The sequence below is a fragment of the Hippopotamus amphibius genome, chromosome 3 (assembly GCF_030028045.1).
Source record: "Hippopotamus amphibius kiboko isolate mHipAmp2 chromosome 3, mHipAmp2.hap2, whole genome shotgun sequence".
In the NCBI taxonomy this organism is placed as follows: Eukaryota; Metazoa; Chordata; class Mammalia; order Artiodactyla; family Hippopotamidae; genus Hippopotamus; species Hippopotamus amphibius.
The window spans coordinates 65,179,402-65,198,453 of NC_080188.1; positions in this window are offsets into that span (position 1 = coordinate 65,179,402).

Genomic DNA, 19,052 nt, shown 5'->3' on the forward strand with positions numbered 1-19,052 from the left:
GTCATTTCCCCACAGGATAAAATATAAAATAGCTTGCTTTAGGCACTATGGAAGCATTTCCATGGAGAGATTTATTTTGCTTTACAATTCACAGAGGTGTTTTACTACAATGCACTGTCCGCAGCCCACTTAACTAGGTTGTCAGTGTCATAAACCTAAGGTTATGTTAGGTTAATTTTCCTTTTTGTCCACCTGATCTGCCAGGCTTTTTTTCCCTTAAAACTGACAGCAAGATGACTGATTATAGGCAGCAACAACACCCCTTTTGGAATGCATGACCTTTTCTGGAATCAAGTTAGAAATTCAGAGGACATGAAGAAATCATTGTAAATTAATAAAGGAAAATAGTTCAACACCCACTGACCAGTTGAGCAAATCATTATCATGTTCACGTGCCCCTAGAAATCATTCACAATAGATATTCTTTCAATTACAGAGAAAATTAGCTACCTCCAAGAACCAAATTAAGAAGTCCAGTGCAATGAGCTGGGAAGGTCTTTATGAATGATATGGCCACCTGATGAGTGTCAATTTCACATTTAATTATAATGGTGTATAATTTATAACTCTTCCTCTCTTCTTTCAAATTATGCCACATTGGTAGGGTTTCCAGCTGAGGGAGTTACATACTGGGAGAAAGGCTGCCCAAGACAATTTGTTACATCTCTGTGATATAGACAATGGCACTACAACAAGTGGCACTGGATTCAACTGTGCTCTGAGAAGAAAACATGTATCTTATAGCAGGATTTTTCAACTAGAGCTCCAAGCCTGTGGTTTTGATTACATGCCCATGCCCTGCTTCAGGAGACTCTATGGGTCCAGCAAGTAAGGCAGAACAAACTAAGTGGAGAAAGTTGCTTACCTTCTCCTCCACTTACTCACACTGGATAACAAGGTATCTTTCTTCATGGTCAAACACATTATCACTCAGAGAATTTGAATCTTGGTGGAGTAGGGGAGCCACAGATGATGCAGGAGAAATCAGAACTATTAGCTTTGAGGGGTATGACTTGTAGGACTAGACATATCTGTGGGATACTTTATAGTATGCCTAATAGGCACAAGTCTATATCTGTGCTCTAGACTATTCTAACCATAATGAGTAATCTTAAGGAATCAAATTTAGAATATCTTCTATAAGAGTTTGAATAGTTCTGGCATGTATTTTGAGACATGAAATATGAAATATGAAATAGTAATAACACTGGAAAAGAGATGTGTGCAGATATAAAAGTGCCACAGCCTCTGCCTACATCCGTCACACTACATTATTGTTTATAGCATCCTCAACTCTATCAGACTGTTTTTATTCTTGAAATAGAAAAGTGTGTCACAATTTGGAGAAGTTACATAGCCCAGTGGGAAAACATTTAAAAAAATTAAGTATGTATTTCTGTTTTGAAATACAATAATTTTTAATGGCCTATAATTCAATAATTGCATGTCAATGTAATTGAAAAGAAATGTGTTTTAAGACAAAGACCAGAATAATATTTAATGAAGAAACACTAAACAGGTTAAAAGTCAAGAAAGATACAAAATATCCAATAGCAACACAATTATTTAACATCATACAGGAAATACTAAAACTACAAGACATTGCAGTTAGAAAAGAAAAAGAAATAATGTAAAAATTATAAGAAAAGAGAAGGAAAACTTCATTTTTATGCAGATTATATAAATGCAATGATTTTCCTTTACAAAAGAATCATCCTTCAAGATGTCTGAGTCTCATACTATTCTGGGGGTTAAACAGTGTCCACACTAAAAGGGTCAAGTAGTGTGAGTGACAAGATATACAGGGTCTTGGGATGTGAGGCGTTCCCTCTACCTCATATATTCAGTCAGGTTAAGGGGCTGAGAATTCTCTGGAAGTCAGCAAGGAAGCGTTCCAGGTGTGAGGTCACTGTGTCAGTGTATACCTCGCTCCCTGGTACTGCCACTGAACATACTTTCTCTAATCTACATCAGGCACCATGCACTCTATCTCAGTCACCTCTTTTGTCACACTCATCACCGAGTCTTCTCTTTGCTGTCTGGAGCCTTTATATACTGTTTCCACTGCCTGGTGACCTATCGTTCTCTTCCCACCCTTCCCTTATTTATAATTTTTCATGATGTCGCTTCTCCAGGGAATCTTTCCTTAATTCGCAAAACCAGGTAAGGGGCTACAGTTAAAATCTTCATAGCATTACGTAATTCTTCTTCATAACCATTACTTGAATTATAATTCAATTGTAGTATAATTAGTTGTCCGGTATCTGTTGCCCTTCCTCCCTACGTTCTCCATCTTCGTGTATTCAAGATAAATATTGGTTGCCATTGAAAACCAGACCTTGATCATCAGCTTTATTACCAGAGGCATATTTGGTGAATGAATGTTTTCCATTACTGGGTATCTCTTATTTTTAGAAAGCTATTCTTCTCCCAGAGAAAACAAAAGTTTCTCATTTTAATAATTTCCTTGTCTTTAATCTAAGAGTAACTCTTTGATATATTTAAATGTCTGCTTCTTTTTTCACAAAACAAGCTTCTAAATTTTTGAAGACAGTCTTATGCCCTCAGCATGTTCTCTTCTTACAGAACATCATTTACTCATTCATGAGACAAGGATTTACTGAACATCTGCTTGGACTGGGTATGAAGTCACAGGTTTTCCTTACTCCTCATGTGATAGCATGGTTTCCAGGACTTTCATCTCGAAGCCAATTTGGGGAAATTTTCAGAACACTATGTTGCTACTCCTTTTCCATTTTCCATCGCCCCTATATTTTCTCTTCTTCAGTCTGCACTTTATCTAGTTTTTGCAGTTGGAGAAACACACTTCAATGTGCCTCTTAATGTCTTTAACTCAGTATTCCCCAAATTCGATTCTATTTCCCCAGTGTATATCTGATGTATGTTAGTGGGCAGATGGTGGTGATAATGAAAAGGCTCTGAGGGTTTGGTTGCAAGAATTATGTAAATTATGCATGTGGGATGAAGTATTGTGTGGGCCAAAAAGTTTGTTCGGGCTTTTATACGATGTTATGGAGAAACCGGGTCGAACTTTTTGGCCAACCCAATGTAAAACAAGTATTTTACTACTTAGAATTATTTTCTCACACTTTTATGCCCAAAGGAAAGTTAAAAACCATTGGAAGCTATACTATAACAAGAAATTCAAGAAGGTATCCTCTTTCAAAATGAATATTCTGAAGGAAGTATTTTTTTCTACACAATGAAAAAAAAGTTAAAACTTGAATGGGGAAATAATTCTATGTATAACATGGGAAAATAAATAAATAGCTTGAAAAATCAATAGGAAATGTGCAGGAGCAACACGAATAAAACTTTCAATGGACTATAAAAATTTAAAATAAACATAGTGAACAAAACATAGGATAACAAAGTAAAAGCAAAAATGACAGGCAGGAAAAAGGCCTAAGCTGATTTCAAAACTTCAGTCAATTTTGGGCAAAACTGAGACTGAAATCTAATGTTGATGCATACATAATTATAGCAAATAATCTTTAGTCATATGTAGAAATTAATATCTCTAAAACTTTGTGGAAGTTGCTCTCCCCAAAATCTTGTGTTCCTTTCGATCAGTTCACAGAACATCAAAAAATTTTTGTGTGCCATGCCCCCAGGATTACATCAAAACCATTGACTTAAAAGCAAAGACTAGTAGAGACAAGGTAACTTGAAGGATGGTTCTGTCCTAGACTTCTGCTTGGACAGGAGGTCTGGAAGATAAAAATTTTACCTGGACAGGGCCTTACTCCTTCTCCTCCTCCTCCTCCTCCTCCTCCTCCTCCCCCCCCCTCCTCCTCCTCCCAGAAAAAAAAAAAAAGGAGGAAAGTGAAGAGAAGGGAAGGGAAGGGAAAGGAAGAGAAGAGAAAGAAAAAAACAACAAAAAAGTCACAACTTCTTTAAGAACCTACTCATATTAATCAACTTACATATTAAATTTTAATGATCTGAACACAGTAGGATATAAACTGTTTTGTTTTTTCTCCATTGTCCTTTAATTTCATTGTAAGTAGACTGCTCTTCCCATGGTCCAGAATGAAATTTTGGATATGTCCCATAGCTTTTCTGATCTATCTTAGTTAAAAAAACCTTCTGCAGTTCAGTAAATAAATTACAATTTCAGTAATAAATTTTTTCTCTCTTCATACTACAACCGCCATTCTTTTATAGAGTGGAAATGAGAAATCACTACTGCTTGTATTACCTGTCCCAGCTGGGTAATTCACACCAACCTTTATAATGTGACCGTCCTTAATTCCTGTTTTGGTTTTATTTTTTGAAAGAGGAACAGAAAGACATTTATCAGTTAAGCATTTATTTTACAGCCACTTCACCTTAAGACAATATTAATAGTTTTGTAGATTAGGAAAGGTATATGAAGGTGAGCTTCATGGAAGAAAACAATGTAAATGATGATTAAAAGAGAACCTTGATTTAAAGATATCCTCTGCTATAGCCAGTAGGATTTTGGGTGGGGAGCAAGGTGTGTGGGGCAGACCATGGTAAGGCCACAGTCAGCTACAACTCTGTTGGTAACAAGAACACAGAAGGAGGAGTCTTTGTGTACCCCAGCATTAGGGGCAGAAACAGCAATGTGGAGAGAAGGCCAATTCCAGGACAGCTCAGACATGGAGACTCCCACAAGACTCACCCTCAGCGTCCTGTCTTATTTGTTGTCATCTTTGTCTCCATGAGCTTAGCTGTGTTGTGTTTGTTTTGAATTTATGTTGCAAAATCCCTAGCTTTTTGCCTCCTGGAGAATAGCTTTATTTTGGAGACAGGAAGCAGGTGCAGGTGCTCCGCAGTCTTTGGACTTGGTCTCCTGACTGACCAAGAGGCACATCTCTGCAGATCAAGAGCAGTATCAGCAAGATCAAGTACAAGCGAGCCAGAATCATGGAAACGCCCCTACCCCTGTACTGCACTAGCCCAGCCCCAATACCGTCCATCTGATGTTCTCTCTAGTAAGATCTCAAGACTTAGATGAGTGTTTGTCAAACTTGCTTTAGCAGCAGAACTTTTTTATTCTTACTCAGAAGCCCCCAACGTGTGATGGGATGGATGGAAGACTTGGCAGGGGGATAGGCTTCAGGGAGCTGCTGCTTAGCTAAACTGCCAAGCTCTTGTTTTTCTGAGAGAGAATCATGTTCAAGATGAAGGCAGAGCTGACTCACTTAGAACAGTAAAGGGATTTGGATTTTAAGAGGCTTTGGAAGTGAAAAGAACTAGCAGAGAGATCTGGCCTTTAGCAAAGGAAAGGAACTCAGGGGAGGCAAAGTCTTCAGGTCCTCAGCACAAACGGAGGCATCATGATGCATCTACATTTGTTCACATAAAAAATTAAGAGAAACTTGCTTTTCCTTCTTGAGGAAAATTAGCACTTGGAGCAAATGGCTCCTATTGAAACACAATACATGCAGAAGAGAATTTTTAAAGTTCTCATTAGCATTTCCAATGAGATTTGAGCATTAATAAAAAGGATGCTGCAATAAAAATGTAAATCTGTAAAGGAGATAGTTCCTAAATATTTTAAAAAATCCCACAAAACTCTCAAAATATGATTTTTGGAAATGAACAAATCTCAAGAGAGAGGCAGAATTTTTAAAAAATGGTTGGAGTTGAACACACAGCATTTAAAATTAGACGAAGAAATAGGGAGTTTCTTCAAGAATACAGTGGGAAATATAAAAGAGAAATAATTATAAACGACATGAATATACATGAGATTCAATAATTTTAAAATAAGAGGTACAGATGGAAAAAATGGTATCAGGGTAGTTTGAAAAAAACAAAATTAAGAATAATAAAATAAAGCTTTCCTGTTTAAAGAAAGACTTGGGCTTCCATATTCCAAAGACTTTTTTGTTCAAAGCATGTTCATTTATTCATTAGTTCACTCATTTATGTAATAATTGATTTAATCAACATTTACTGAGAAATAATGTTCTAGGGAACTAGGCATATACAATTTTACAAAGGACGGTTCTTGCCTCCAAGAAGTTCATGATGTTGTGAGCATACCACACAATTATATATGTAAATGTGTGCAGCTCAGAGATAGGCACCTAGCTCAATAAATGTTAATTTCCTTCCTTATTTCCTTACCATACCCCATATGATCTCTCCATTATACTGAAGATGTGATAAGTATGTTTTATTCCTTTATTAGTTTTTATGTGATTGAGGTTGATCTGCAATGTTTTGTTAACACTGTACCTTATTTTGCTCCATTTTCCCTTTTGGACCTATGAACATATTTCTATTTGAAATAAATTTACAATGAAAAAATAGGTTTCTCTTTTCTTATTAATTAAAAAATAAATGTCTTCAATTATCATGATACTTTAGAATATATTTAAAATAATTTTATTTAGATTATATGGGAACTAGAATCACATGAACAGCAGCTCAAGTGTCTCTATGTATTTGTTGTGCTGTTACTTCTTCCTGAAATTATTTGATGTATGTGCATTTGTCTATTTTCTCAAGAACTGAAAGATTTCCAGAATAGGGGCCATGACACTTTTTTCCTTAGTAAGGTATCCAGGGCTTAGTAATTAGTGTGGGCAGATCTCAAATATTAATGCTGACTGTCTGACTTTTAATATGCCTGTATGACCAATATGTGCTAATCTACATTGTGCAGAGGATAGTTCATTTAGAGGTAAACATTCCATTATCAATGTCCTTCAAGATTGAATTCTTCTCTGAAAATTTCCAGTTAGACCCTTCTTAGTGTTTAGTTAGCATTTTGGAAATTTGTATAAGATGTCAAAAATGAAGAGGAAACAAATAACTAACTTCCATCAGTATCTGAACCCACTACAAGTTTGTATCATAAAATTGATATTGTGTAAATATAAAACTTTTTAATACACATTAGAAAATTGCTATACCTGTGTATGAATAACAGTTAAAAATATTTCTAGATGTGCCTGAAAATTGACAAACATAGATTTTAACTGCCAAACACATATTTGAATTTCCAAAAATGTCATTCCATTTTATGATTTTTTTTTAATCCCATGGACGTAAGTTTTCACTTATGACAATATACAGTCTCTTCTTAAAGAGATGACTATCCCAGACTGGGGTAGAATTGTAAGAAATATAAATGTGAAGTATTTCCTATTTCCAGTAGTAACTGTAGGAAATGGGATTTTCCAGGATATGCGGACAGCTGTCAGATGGAATTAACATGTATCAATGATGTCATTCTGAGCAGAGGACATGATGATTAAGGCTGAAGGTGGAAAGAGAGTGTCAATGGATACAGAAATAGAACTTCTCAACTGATCTTGAGCAATAAGTGTACAATGTAGTGAAATACATTTTAATAATTTTTATATGGATAAATAGATTAGCCATGATTATAATAACTCAGAATTTATTATAAATTAAAAGTCATTGAAAAAAGAGATTGAAATGAATGGTTGAATTTAAAAGTGGGGAAAACACCACAGTATCATTAATCTGTCAAAATAAAGCTTCAACAAAACTACCTATCAAGTAAGATAACTTAATGTTGAGGTTTGGACTTCCCTGGTGGTGGCGCAGTGGTTAAGAATCTGTTTGCCAATGCAGGGGACACGGGTATGAGCCCTGGTCTGGGAAGATTCCACATGCCGTGGAGCAACTAAACCCATGCACCACAACTACTGAGCTAGTGCACTGCAACTACTGAAGCCCCTGTGCCTAGAGCCTGTGCTCCACAACAAGAGAAGCCACCTCAATGAGAAGCCCGTGCACTGCAACAAAGAGTAACCTCTGCTAGCCACAACTAGGGAAAAGCCTGTGCACAGCAACAAAGATGCATTGCAGCCAGAAATAAATTAAAAAAAAAAAATGTTGAGGTTAAGTGTATGAATTCAAAGAAAAATGACTATGATTGAAATACTGGCTCCTTCACACAAAATTCTGATCTTTGGTGTCCACTGAAAGAAAAGCACACAACATGAGAGTTGTGAGTTCAAGTTTTATTCAAGGTCTTGCTGAGGACTCTAGCTTGGGAGACAGCTACTTGGTTAGCTCCAGGGAAATAGGTCTGAAGAGGTTGGTGAGAAGCCAGTTTATGTATGATTTTTGGCTGGGAAATATGTGTAGTCAGGCATACATCGTGGTAAAATATTACTGCTATTACAAAGAACATATATCTCAAGTTAATGATTTTAGTGCTTTTCTGTGTATGGGAAGATCGAGAATCTAGGATCACTGAAATTCTTCTTGAGGTGTACTTCCACCTATCTAAGGTGCCTGCTTGTCCAAAGCACAGAGTGCCTCATCCTATTTTTCATCCTGAATTCCTTTCAGGGTACACTGTTGGCTGTCAACTGCAATGGGTTATGACTTAACCCTTGCAGAACTGGGTGGTGAGCAACACTCTTTGTCTTAGTGATGTTAATTTTCTCTGTGTCCACGTTGGAATGTTATTTACCTCTTTTAACCTCTACTTTCTCATAGGTAGAATAAAATATTGATAGACTCTACCTCAAAGGATTATGAGGATTGAAAAATAAGATTTTTCAACCTGTGCTTGGCACATAGGTCTATATAAAATTTTGTTACAGAAAAAATGTCCACAAAGAAGTAATGTGCAGGCATCCACCAGGACCAAACCATTCTAGGAAGAGTGGGAAAAGACCTAAAATCTAAAATGAACCATTAATTTCATAAAGTCAAGATGCTTAGGTAGACTGTGGAAAGTTGTGCTGAGAAGTATTACCTTTGCAATCAGACCAATCTGGGATTAAATTTGGCTTTCCATTCTTTAATATTTGTGAAATCATGGGAAAATTGCCTATACATTTTAATTTTCCACTTCTTCATCTGTAAAATAGGTATGATATTCTTATAAGGCTGATACAGGTAAGACATCAGGCCTGACATGGAGTTATTTATGTTAAGCTTTATGTCACCAAACTAGACTTAATTTAATTATAGTTTCAACTCTCCCAGAAATGGAATCTTAAACTAGCCAGTCAGGAATTGCTTGATCAGCTCTAGTTAAGCAATCTGCCTGATAAAGCCCTGCCATCCCTTAAAGGAAAGTAATTTTGCAATAAACAACCTGCATTTTTGTCTAGATAACTTCCTTGTTCCTACTCCCTTCTGCCCATAAAAATCTTCCATTTGGTACAATTCCTTGGAGCTCTTTCTATATGCTAGATTGGATGCTGCCTGATTAGAATATATTTTTGCTCATATAAACTCTAAACATGTTCAATATGCCTCAGTTTATCTTTTAAAAAAAGCTGTTATATAAGGATATATCTTATGTAACGTAGTTCAGTACTTAGTATAGCTGCTTATACCCTCAAAATTATTGTTCTTGAGAAATGACTGTTTAGGTTGTTTTTAACCCACCCTCCCACATTCAAGAATCTTAAAAGATGAACTGAATATATTAAAAAAAAATCTATTTGAAGATATTAGAAAGCTACCAGTGTTAAAGAAAAAGCATTCTGCTATTTGTTAAAAAAAGTAAGGGAGTCTTTATTCAAGACTGTTGCAAAAGGGTTAAGACTGTTGCAACAGGGGAGAGACATTGCACTCAACTCCAAATAAAACAAAGACAAGCAGGAATTTAAAATCAACAGAGAAGACTGAGGGAATCAGTGAAAGGAAAATTTCTAAGGGAGATTCTTGCTAAAGTGTTCTACCAGGATTCTTGATAATGCAGGCCTAGGACTTACACACTAAAGACAGGGGATGAGAAACTTGATCAGATATCAAAAATGATCAGATATCAAGGGTGAAGGATTGACTTAGAAGGATTCTTTGCTAAGACAGGCCTAGGCAGGCTGAGGAAGAACAAAGCCTACTCAAAGAGGGTTCAGAGGAGCTTGTCTATAATTTGGTCAAGGAGAGTCTTTGTTATTAGGCAATAAGAATCTGCTGAGAAAGAAAGATAGAAGGAGAAAAGCCAAGAGAAGTGGGCCTTTTATTTAGTGCTATTTTTCTGTTGAGGAGATTGCCAATAAAGCAAGAGTTAAGGTGACAGAGTGAAAAGTTGAACAGAGTTTCTAGCAGTCTCACAGGAATGTGTTGACAAAAATTGAAGTTCAAAGTCTTCCGATTTCAACTTCAAGGATGAGGGAAGATTGCAAATATTTCAGACTTCTGCTTGAGACCTCTTAGAATGCTACATCCTAGGAATAAGTACAAACTGGAATAAACTATCCTTTACCAGGATTGATGTCTAGTCTTTAAATGCATCAATTTCTGATTGGATTTGGTGATATGCCCCTGTTTTTGAAGCAGAAACAAGTCCTTTCTTTGAAAGGTAGAATCAAAGACTTCAAGTTTCAGATCTGACATGCAAAGAGCTTAGAAGTTGTCACTCTTGTCCTTATAGCAAGAAAAAAAAAGTGGAACAAACTAAAATCAACTACTTTCCTTGGACTCATCAGAGAACTCAGGTTGCAGGGAAAACCACCATACCAAATCTGGAGAGACAGGAGAATCTAAAGAATCACAGCCAAGATCTGCTGTGTAAGATCTGGAGGAGAAGGTACAGGAGCCATAAACTGAGAGGGGCACTTAAATGATAATTTTGATAGGTTGTTAGGGCTGAAGGGTAGACAAGCATGAAAGTGGGAATCTACTGGATGAAGGAGGGGAACTCAGGGTGTAGGGATATCCAGTACTTTCAAAATATGTGAGCCAAAACTGATAGAATGTTTCTCCAGGAACTGTACAAGCTTCAGGTGAAGAGCGGAGAAAAATCTCCTCCTGGCTCTAACAGGTCCTACAGGGACAAGTAACATTTTAAAATATAGCCAGAGTGCTCTCCATAACAAAGGACTACTAATCAGGGGAAAAGACTTTACCAGGCCTTACCTCATCTAGACGGAAGGGCACTTATTAAGTTCTAGCCCTCTTCAGCCTTCTTGTATCATGCAAATGGTGGAACAGAGCCAAGAAACACTTGTCAAGACTCAAGGTCATAGGCACATTAAAGATGAGATGTAATTATAAGATTAGAAAATGTTTTTCCCTTCCAACATCTTACCACCTTATCAATAGCTGAAAGAGTTGCAAAGTACAGGCTCTATTTGAGGAATAAGAAAACACAAAGACAAAGGGAAAGAGAAAAACAAAAACACTGGGACATTTTTAAAGCCTTGGGCACATATAGTTAGAGCAAACATTAAAGAAGCCCAACTCATAGCCTGGTTGACATAAAATCTCACACTAAAGAACTTTCACTGAAGTTCCTAATACCTGATATATCATATCCAGATTTTAACAGAAAGCTATTAAACATTATAAAAAATAAGATAAAAACACAGTCTGAAGAGGCAAAGCAAGCACAAAAACTAGACTCAGATATTACACAGATTTTGGAATTAATCAGACAAGGAATTTAAAATAACTATAATTGATATGTTAAGGACTCTATGCTCAGGTTGATTAATTAAACTTAATAAATATGTTAGAATACATATATTAAGTAAAAAGCAACAACATGTAATAAGAGATGGATAACATAAGCAGAGAGATGGAAACTCTAAGAAAGAATTACAGTAAATGGTAAAAGTAAAAAATGCGGTAAGGAAAATGAAGGATGCCTGTGATGGTTTCATCAGTACACTGGGCACACCAAGGAAAGACTCAGTGAGCTTGGACACATCAATAGAAACTTCCCAAAGTGAAATGCAAAGAGAAAAGTGATATAATTTTTTAAAAAAGAGAAAAGGGTTAAGACGTCAACAAATATATATGGATTGACGCAATTCAACCCATAATGCTTGGTTATGAAATACCTGCATTACACATGAAGTGGTGTAGTGCCATTTGAAAGTAAGTACAGATTAGTTGTAAACGTGTATTGCAGATTCTAAGGCAACAATTCAAAAACATTTTTTAAGTGTATTTGAATAGCTAAGAGAAGAAAGAGGCAAATCATATGAAATGCTTATTTAAAACTAAAGAAAGCAGGAAAAGAAGAAAAACAAGATTGGGTAACAAATAGAAAACAGTTACAAACATAGTCGATACTAGTCCAACTGCATTGATAATCACTTCACATGTGAATGATCTAAATACGCCAATTAAGAGATTGTCAGAGTGGGGAACAAAACAAAACAAAACAAACAAAACAAACAAAAACCAAGACCCAACCATATATTATGAGTAGGTTACAAGAACCTACTTTGAAAATTTAAAAATTGGATAAATTAAAATATATACTATGTTAACACTAATACAAAAGGTGGAGTAGTTATATTAATTTCAGACAAAGCAGACTTCAAACAGGATCAGGGATAAAGAGGGCCATTATATAATGACAAAGCCAGTCATTTCCCCAAGAAGACATTAAAATCTTTAACATGTATGTACCTAACAACACAGGGACAAAATATGTGAGGCAAAAACTGATAGAATTATAAGGAAAAATAGACAAACCATATTGTAGTTAGAGACTTCAACACTTATCTATTGGTAATTGCAGGGTCAAACAGGCAGAAAATGAGTAAGGATATAGTTTACGTGAACAGTGTTATCAATCAACTTGATCTAATTAATACTTATACATTATTCCATCCAACAAGAGAAGAATGCACATTCTTCTCAAGATCACACATGAGATTCAAAGTAATAGATTACATTCTGCTCCATAAAAATATTATAAGTTGGAAAGTATAAAAATCATACAAATGTGCTCTCAGAGAACAGTGGAATTAAATTAGAAATTAGTAGCATAAAGATAGCCAAAAAGCCTCTAAATATTTAGAGATTAAACACATTTATAACACTTCGGTCAAAGAAGTTTCAAGAGAAATTACAGAAGAGTGAGAAAATTAAACATAAAGCAAGTAGGTGAAAATAAATAATTTAAATACAGAGCACAAATCAATATAATTTAAAAAATCAGGAAAGCAATAGAGAAAAGCAACGAAACCAAAAGATGATTCTCTGAAGAGATTGATAAAATTGGTAAACTCCTAGGCAAGAAGTTTAACCAAGAAATAGGGAGAGGCCTACTAATAAAGGCCTACTCTGAACAACTCTATGCCAACAAATTTGATAACTTAGATTTTATGGCCAATTCTTTGAAAGACCCAAATTATAAAATTCTCTCAGGAAGAAATAGTTTATTTGGATTGGCTTATATCTATTAAAGTAATTGAATGAATAATTAATAACCTTCCAAAAAAAAAAGTGCCAGGCCCAGGTTTCACTGGTAAATTCCACCACATTTAGAGATGAGATGACAATTATCTACAGTCTATTTCAGAAAATAGAAGCAGAGGGGGACACTTCCTTACTCATTCAATGTGACTAGCATTACCCTATAATAAAATCAGATAAAGGTATTACAAGGAAGGAAAACTATAGACTGATATCACTCATGAGCATAGATATAAAAATTCTTAACACAATATTAGCAAATTGAATTCAACAATGCATAACAATAACTACCTACCACAACCAAGTGAGATTTATTCCAGATATGCAAGGCTGGTTCAACATTTGAAAATCAAATAGTGTAATTCCACACATCAGTAGGCTAAAGAAGAAAATCATATCAATTGATGCAGAAAATAACTGACAAAAATGAAACATTCACGATAAACAGTCTTAGCAAATTAGGAAAAGGGAAGACTTCCTCAAATTTATAGAAAACATCTACCAAAAAACTACAGCTAAATTAATACTTAATGGTGAAAAATTGGATGCTTTCCTCCTAAGATTAGGAAGAAGGCAAGGATGTCCCATTTGTCCTCTCCTCTTCAAGATTGTACTGGAAGTCCTAGACAGTGCATTAAAAGAGGAAAAAGAAATAATCATAGTATCTGACCAAATTATGTTTATTCCAGGAATACAAGTTTAAAATTAGAAAATCAATAGATGCAATTCACTAGAATAAGTAACAAATGCATCTGCTTATTGCAAAAGTTCAGAAAAAGCATTTGATAGAAAGGATCCATGATAAGAATGAAGGAAAAGTAGAAAGATGAGGAAACTTCCACAGCGTCATAGGCAGAATTTTAAGAATGGCCATCAACCACACTGGCTCTTGTAAAATACACTCCGTTTTAAATGTGGGTGGAATTTGTGAATTTGATGAATTGTCACTCCAATGATTCTATTACATTATATAGCAAACAGATGGGAACTAATCTAATCCAATCACAAGGAGCCCTTTGAAAACAAAGTGTTCTCCAGTTGGTAGCAGAAAGGGAAGTCAGAGACAATCAAAGTCACCCTTGCCAGGAACTGTGATTGGCACTGAGCAAAAACCCAGGGGCCATGGTTTTTGAATCACAGTGAATTGAATTCTGCCAACAACCTGATTGAGCCTAGAAGTGGATTCCTTCCCAGAGTCTCCAGTTAAGAACCAACTTGGTCAACACCTTGATTTTGATCTTGTGAGACCCTAAGAAGAGAACCTAGCTGAAGCCCCCTGGACTTCTGTTGACCTACAGAATTGCAAGCTAATAAATGGCGGTGTTTTGAGCCACTAAATTTGTGGTAACTTGTTATATATCAATAGAAAACAAATACATCTACTCTGATAAACTGTGCTTCCCTCAAGTAAACAAAAAACCCTACAGCATACATCACAATTAAAGGTGAAATATTAATAGTTTTGACTTTGAAATTAAGACCTAGACTAAAATGTCCATTATCACCACTCCTAATTAACATTTTTGCTAGAGGTCCCAGCCATTATAATAAGGCAAGTTATCTTAAAGTTTGAACAAACTGATGGAAAAAGAATAAAGTGTCATTTTTCATAGATAATGTGATTTTGAACATAGAAGCAGCAATTAAAATTAATAGATGAACTTAGCATGTTCACTGAATTTGAGGACATTGTAGAAAAATTAATTGTATTTCTATATGTTAGCAACAACAATCAGAAAAACAGATAAAAACATACCATTTGCCATAACTTCTCAGGCATCAAAGATTTATTATATTCAGGGGGAAGTCCACTTTAAACTGTCTCTTTTCTTAAAGAATGGCATTTGGGATATTGCAAACTTTTTCCAAAGGTTAGATATTTACAATCTTGGCATCCTCAGTCATCTAGGTCTTAATTAAAATGTCTGTCTTTCTTGCCTATTTAAAACCTTTGAGGGCTTCCTAGGTGGCACAGTGGTTAAGAATCTGCCTGCTAATGCAGGGGACACAGGTTCGATACCTGCTCCAGGAAGATCCCACATGCCGTGGAGCAACCAAGCCCATGAGCCACAACTATTGAGCCCATGTGCCGCAACTACTGAAGCCCACGCGCCTAGAGCCCATGCTCTGCAGCAAGAGAAGCCATGGCAATGAGAAGCCCTTGCACCACAACAAAGAGTAGCCCCTGCTCGCTTCAACTAGAGAAAGCCCACGTGCAGCAACAAAGACGTGACACAGCCAATAAATAAATTAAAATAAATACATAAATAAAATAAAACCTTTGACTTTCCAATTCACATTTGAGCCCTGTGTCTCTGGAATCTCATAGTTAAGTGAGCATGGGTGAATCTCCACAAGGCTTTGTGAGCAGGCTTTTTTTTCTTTTTTAGCCTGTGAGCAGTGATTGCCACCAACACCTCTCATGGATTGCTTGATCCCTTTTTTCTCACATCTAGCTGTGGTTTAGAATCACTGAAGAAGCATGCAAAAGTCTTAGTGTCCAGATTCTACCCTCTGGCTTTGGGTCCAGGCATAGATATTTTTGAAAGCTTTCTATGGGATTCTAATGTACTTCCAGGGTTGAGAATTGCTTGCTTAATGCCTATGAAACAGTAGTTCTCAACTATCGCTGCACATTAGTATCTGTGCTTTTACAAAACACAGATGACTAAACCCTACCCCAAATTAATTCAGTTAAAACCTCTGGGCGGATGTCTGTGGCAGTACTGGTTTTAAAAAGTTATTCAGGTAACTACAGAGTGCTGTCAGTATTGAGACCTTCTCTTACAAAACCTGCCTCTAAGGGAGGTATTATCACTCACCATCACATTTGTTTCAGTTGGAAAATCACCCTCTTCAGGTTCTTCAATTGAGTTGATGTTCCTAGAAAATATCAAAGACCCATTCCACTGGTGTTTGTTCCTCAGGTCTTGAATATCCTACGTGTCAGTTGGCATGTCTTTCTATTTTCTTTTTCTGAAGTGGTGGGATACACTGTTCCATTTAACTCTACTATTTGTACATGACTTCCAGGAAGATTCCGTAGTTTTCAGTATCTCTTAAACTGCTTCTTAAATCGATCTCTCTTTCTCTCTCTTTCCTCTATTACATGTAGGTGTGGTACAATTTGCTGGCATTGTGTGCCTTCTTTTTCTTTGCTTTATGGCCCAAATGTTTGATTTTTCTAATATAGTTCTCTAAATTTTGTTTTGTACTCTCATTTAGTAAGTAAAAGGGGGTATTAAGAAGTTTGGGGTCTGATAAAAGCATCCATAGTTTAATCAATCTTGTACTCTGTCCTTTTGAATTGAATAATTCCACATACCACATATTCAGAAACATTCAAGCCAGAAAGTGGATATAATCTGTCATTGTCCTCCCTGGCTCTCTTATCTTATGTCTTTTCTTTCTATATCATGCCTTAAGGTCTTAATTCCAGAAAATTTTAAGGTCGAATAAATATTGATACCCTCACTTTACTATGGTTGTATTACTTTGAAACTCAAATAATAATACTTTGTTCGTTTTCTTTTCCTTCTCCACTGATTTGCCTACTCTTTCCATTTAAAATCTTGCTTTGTTTTCTGCAGCCACTTTGTAGAGACAAACTTATGTGAGGTAGTCCCTCAATTGCTCTGACTCTAAATTCTCTTTTTGTGTCGGAGGCTACCCATGAATATTTTCTTAGATCCTGACACACTCTGAAAGATTATTTCTGATTTGGCTTCTCTTGTGTTGAATTTTTCTGGTTCCCTATTAATTTCACTGATTTAATAGCAAATAAATTCCTCTGTCAGTTATCAATATCTTATTTTAAGAGAAGCTAGAACTTCTAGCTTATACATAGGGTATACCTTATATTTTTCTATTTATCTATCTTGGCCTTTAAGATATAAGTCCAAGTTTTTATCTTAGTAAGTGAATTTTTCTTCTAAGGAGATTTCCCTCCTTACCTTGAGCTTAATAACTCTGTCTTCCCTTATTTAGTTTTCATCCTTCTATCACTTTGATCTGAGAGCAAAGCTGAGCAGTATTTTACCACCTTTAAAAATATATAGACTTTATCTTTTAGACAAGTTTCATGTTCAAAACAAAATTGAACAGAAGGTACAAAGATTTCCCATATACTCCCTGCTCTTACACGTGAATAGTCTCTTCCATAATCAACATCTCTCACCAGGGTACGTACATTGTTATAGTTGATGGACCTGTGTTGATATATCATTATCACCTAGAATCCATAGTTTACCTTAGAATTTGCTCCTGGTATGTTACATTCTACTGGTTTGGACAAATTTATAATGACATGTATTTACACCTTTATAGTATCACACAGAGTAGTTTCATCACCCTAAAAATCCTCTGTGCTCTGCCTATTCATCCCTCCCTCCCCCCAACCCCTGACAACAACTGATCTTTTTACTATCTATGACAACTATAGCCTTACAAAATATACTTAAATAATAAGACTTGAAAGTCAAAATGACTCCTTGATCCATGGGCTGAAGAACAGATGTTGTGTTAACAGGCATGAAAAACATTAATCTCATTGTACATCTCCATCAGAGCTCTTGGATGACAGGTTCACTGTCAATAAGTAGTAATATTTTGAAAGGAATCTCTTTTGCTGAGCAGTAGTTTGCAACAGTGGACTTAATCTGTAAACCATATTGTAAACAGCAGTGCTGTCATTCAGGCTTTGTTGTTCCATTTATAGAGCACAGACAGAGTATATTTAGCATAATTCTTAAGGGTCCTAGGATTTTTGGAATTGTAAATGAGCATTGACTTCACCTTCAAGTCACCAGCTGTGTGAGCCCCTAACAAGAGAGTCAGCCTGTCCTTTGAAGCTTTGAAGCCAGGTATTGACTTTTCCTCTTTAGCTATGAAGGTCCTATATGGCATCTTCTTCTAAGAGAAGGCTGTTTTGTCTACATAGAAAATCTGTTGTTTAATGTAGCCACCTTCATTAATTATCTTAGCTAGATCTTCTGGATAACTTCCATATAAGCAATTGCTGCTTCACCTTTCCCTTTTATGTTATGAAGACAGCTTCTTTCTTAAACCTCATGATAAAACCTCTGCCAGTTTCAAACTTTTCTTCTTCAGCTTCCTCATCTCTCTCAGCGTTCAGAGAATTGAAGAGAATTCGAGCCTTTCTCTGGAATAGGCTTTGACTTAAGGAAATGTTGTAGCTGATTTGATCTTCTATCCAGACCAATAAAACTTTCTGCATATCAGCAATAAGACTGTTTTGCTTTCTTATCATCTGTGTGTTCACAGGGGTAGCACTGTCAATTTCCTTCAAGAACTTAGCCTTCACATTCATAACCTGGCTAACTGTTTTGTTAGCCAAACAGAACAGCCTTCTTGGTTTTTGACAACAATTATCAATAAGCTTAATAATTTCTAGCTTTTGATTTAGAATGAGAAATGTGAGACACTTTCTTTCACATGAACACTTAGAGGCCAATGTAGGGTTATTAATTGTCCTGATTTCAATATTGTTGTGTCTCAGGGAATGAGACCTGAGGAGAGGGAGCGAGATGGGTGAATGGCTGGTTGGTGGAGCAGTCAGAACACACACAATATTTTTTTCATTAAGTTCACGGTCTTGTACGGGTGCAGTTCGTGGTGTCCCAAAACAATTATAATAGTAACATCAAAGATAACTGATCACCATAACAAATGTAATGATACTGAAAATGTTGGAATGTTGCAAGAATTATCAAAGTGTAACACAGAGACATAAATTGAGCAAATGCTATTAGAAAAATGGCACTAATAGATTTGCTCAATGTAGGATTGCCACAAACCTTCAATTTTCAAAAAACTCAAATCTGTGAATTGCAATAAAGTGAAAGGCAAAAAAGTGAGGTATGCCTGTATCAGGCTAAAAA